Source organism: Triticum dicoccoides, chromosome 2B (assembly GCF_002162155.2).
Source record: "Triticum dicoccoides isolate Atlit2015 ecotype Zavitan chromosome 2B, WEW_v2.0, whole genome shotgun sequence".
Lineage (NCBI taxonomy): Eukaryota > Viridiplantae > Streptophyta > Magnoliopsida > Poales > Poaceae > Triticum > Triticum dicoccoides.
The window spans coordinates 254,900,127-254,904,682 of NC_041383.1; positions in this window are offsets into that span (position 1 = coordinate 254,900,127).

Genomic DNA, 4,556 nt, shown 5'->3' on the forward strand with positions numbered 1-4,556 from the left:
TTGTGGTTTCTGGTTTTTGGTATCTCATATTCCTTCTGTTTTTTCATTTTCTCTTTCTCTTTCTTTTCCTTTTTGATTTTATTTTCTTTTTAAAATTCGTGAATTATTTTGAAATCATGAACCTTTTCTTAAATACGTGCAATTTTCAAATATATGAACCTTTTCTTAAATTCACACATTTTTTTTCAAATCTATGATCTTTTTTCCAAATCCACAAACTTATCACAAAGCCCATGATTTTTTTTCAAATTGTAAACATTTTTTTCAAAATTGATGAACTTTTTCGAATTCGCAACCACTTGGGCCGGCCCAGCATGCATCCATGCCAGGTTTGAACGATTTCCGACAACAAGTTACGACATTTCTAACCATTTATCAGACTCTTTTTAATTGATAAAATTTCAGAAAAATACATAATTTGTCGAAAACCAAAATAATTTGGCAAGGTGCCTTGAATTGGTCATACAAGGCCATGAAAAAAATTTGGGTCATTACAAGGATGTTGAGAAATAACGTGCTCTCAGACGGAGCCTTCTAGTCTAGTCGGACACCCTCCGTTGAACATGGTCTAGTTTTGAACATTCTTTAATCGAACCCAACTTTTGCAGGAGGTGGTCATGCCCATGGCAGCTATCCATGTCTGATTTGAACGATTTTCGACACCATATGGAAGTTGCGACACATCCGGCCATTTATCGACCTCTTTTTGATCCAGAAAACTTCAGAAAATATAGAATTTATAGAAAACAAAAAACAACTTGGCATGATGCCCTGATTGGTCATATAAGGACATGAAAAAGAATTAGGGTCATTTCAAGGATGTCGAGAAACAACAGCTTTTTGGCCTACGAGACACCCTTCATTGAACATGATCTAGTTTTGGACATCCTTCGAATGACCCCAACTTTTGCAGGAAGGCATGCCGATGGTAGGCATCCATGTAAGGTTTGAATAATTTTTGATATCGTATGCAAGTTGCGACATGTCTGGAAATTTATCAGCCTTTTTTAGACTGAGAAAACTCCAAAAAATGCAAAAATTCTTGAAAACCATAACAATTGGCATGGTACGTTGAATTGGTCATACAAGACCATGAAAAGAATTGAGGTCATTTCAAGGATGTCGAGAAACAACGAGCTCTCAGACGGAGCCTTCTGGCCTACCGGACGCCCTCTATTGAACATGGTCTAGTATTGGACATCTTTCAAATGACCCCAACTTTTGCGGGAAGCTGGGCATGCCCATGGTATGAATCAATGCCAGTTTCGAACGAGATCTGACATCGTATGAAAATTGCGACACGCGCGACCATTTATCGGTTTTTTTTCACTGAAAAAACTCCAAGAAATGCAAAACTTGTCAAAAGTACAAACCACTTGGCATGGTGCCTTTACTTGGTCATACAAAGCCATGAAAAAAATATTGGGGCCATTTCAAGGATGTCAAGAAACAACATGCTCTCAGACGGAGCATTCTGGCGAACCCGAACACCCTTTATTGAACATGGCCTAGTTTTGCGCATTCTTGAAATGAACTCAACCTTTTCAAGCAGGTGGGCATGCCCGTGGTAGTCATCCATGCTAGGTTTGAACGATTTTTTACACCTTATGAAAGTTGCGACACGTCCGACCATTTATTGGCCTTTTTTGACCGAGAAAACTCTAGAAAATGCAAGTTTTGTCAAAAATCAAAATAATTTGGCATGGTGCCTTGAGTAGGTCATACAAAGACATGGAAAAAATGGGGACATTTCAAGGATGTCAAAAAACAACGTGCTCTCGACAGAGCCTTCTGGTCTACCACTACAAAAAAAATACACTTCCATGATGATACGTGTTTGTCATAGTAGGTCGCGTTTTTTGTTATGCATGTACATTCATGACAATTTTTGACAGAATCAAGATAGTCATACTTGTACTGTCGTACAAGTGTTCCATGACATTACAAAAATTATCATCACGGAAGTGTCCACTTCCATGACGATAAATCGCGTGTCACAGAAGTGCTTTTGTCAAGGGTGACCGACACGTGGCATCCACCGTAACGGAACGCCGTTAAGCTATCGGGTCGGGTTTTGGATCCGATAACCCGTTAACAGCCTCGACCAATGGGGATTTTCCATGTGTAAAATCATCATTGACTGGAGGAGACATGTGTCAGGTCCGCGCTGGCACAGGTGTTACTCATCCAATGGGCGAGACGCGCCTATGATATGTTGACACGTGGACCGGCCCATCAACTTTAAATGGGCCGGCCCAACTAAAGGCCCACAAGATTTTACGGACCATAATGGGCCGGCCCAGCTAAAGGCCCACGAGATTTTGCGAACCATAATGGGCTGGCCCAGCTAAAGGCCCACAAGATTTTGCGGGCCATAATGGGCTGGCCTAGGTAAAGGCCCACAAGATTTTTGTGTGCCATAATGGGCCGGCCCAGGTAAAGGCCCACAAGATTCTTGCGGATCATAATGGACCGGCCCGGCTAAAGGCCCACGAGATTTCACCGACATTAATGGGCCGGCCCAGCTGTAGGCCCACAAGATTTTGAGGACCCTAGTAGGCCGGCCCATTAACTGGCTGCCATGTTTTGGGCCAAATGCCGGCCCATATTTGATCCGGTCCATTAATGGCCTGCCACGTTCCGGGCCTAATAGTGGCCCATATGAGATCCGGCCCATTAAAAGCCTACCACGTTCTGGGCCAAATTACGGCCCAGATCAGGTCCGACTCTTTAAGAGGCTTTGGGCTCAATTATGGCCCATATCAGATTCGGCCCGTCAATTGGACACTATGCTTTTGGGCCCACTTGCTAAAGGCCCACTTAGTAATTCGGCCTGATATTAGTTTTTGGCCTGTTAAGGGCCCGTTTAACATTTCAGCCCTATATTAATTTCGGCCTGTTAAAAGCCCGTCATATAGTTGGGCCTAACTACGGCCCGGTTTGCATCCGGCCTGCTTGCAGCCGATATCTGATTGGGCCAAACAAGGACCGAGACAATTTTGGCCTGTTAAAAGCCCGTGATTTGATTCGCACAATCATGGGCCGAGATTCATTTTGGGCTGCTGCCGGCCCATTAGTTGTTCGGCACGTTTTAGGCCCAACCTACATCATGATTGCATGACGGCCCGATTATGTACAGTAATTTTACGGTTTGGCCGGTTTACTGCGAAGACAGGATATATATACAGTAAAATAACTGCAGCATCGTGAATAAGAAAAAACCTAGACTATACAATAAAGAAATTACAGCATATTACATCCACTGGGCATCAAAGTTCGCCACTATGATAATAAAGCACAAGCAGACAGCAGATTACATACACTGGGCATCAAAGATCGCCACCAGTGCAAATAAACACGCCGACAAAATAATATACAAAACCGACAACACTTCAATAGAGTTCAAGAAAGGTTAGCCCTGCTGGGGAGCTGCAGCGCAAGCAGCTGAGCAAGATGATGAGACTGCGGTTGTTCAACACTTATATCTTCCTCACTCTGAAAGATAAACAAGCAGACAGATGACAGGTTTTGCACATAAAAGTATCAGTGCTGACAATTCATCACATTTCTTACTGACGAATAAAGTGACACAGTTTAAAATTGCATTAACACAATATGGTATTGTTCAGATCAAGACATGGCAGGAAATGACATTGTGAAGGAGTTGGCAGCTTCACGACACCACTGGATTACAGATCAAGAACTCATAAGTATCAATGGTTAGTGTGCTGTCAATTTATCCCGTTTCAGATTGACAAATAAAGAGACGGTTTAAATAATACTCCCTCCATCCGGAATTACTTGTCATCAAAATGGATGTGTTTAGAACTAAAATACATCTTGATACATCAATTTCAATGACAAGTATTTTTGGACAGAGGGAGTAGTAGAATGATATGACATTGTTCATAGTTAAGACATTGCAGAATATGACATTGTGCTGTTGTGGGTAGGTTCACCACACCACTGGATTACGGATGAAGAATAGAAGCATACATGTAGTGCAAAATAAGATCACTTGCTTTGTATAGTTTAATTTACATGGTATGAAGAAGGAACTTGGTTGTACAACTGAAAACTTAAATTGAGAAAGGACAAACTTTTGTTTATGAACTACATAATAAACTTTAAACATGCAATTTGATGCAAACACCAAAAATAAACAGCTGTTGCAGTCATGCCTAACCAAATATACACAACAAAGTTTGAAGGCTTGAGAAGGACAAACTTACATTACTGGTGAAGACAGGCTCTATAAAGCCCTTTTCCATGCTGATGGGGGGGGGGGGATTCAAGAAGTTTAGCACAGAATCTTCTTCATAAGCATTGCCTTTATTCTACATTTTGTTAAGAGTAAATATAGATATGATAATATACGAAAAAATGGAGAATATTTAAGATAAGATGAAGAGTGATGCTACATAACCAAGTAGCTATAAATGTATGTGCAGCGATACAGGCAAAAGGCACAGCCAAGAGCAATGCACAGCTAAACTTCTTCAGTACCAACCTTATGGTAAGAGTAAATATAGATCTGATGTGTAGAAAATGGAGGG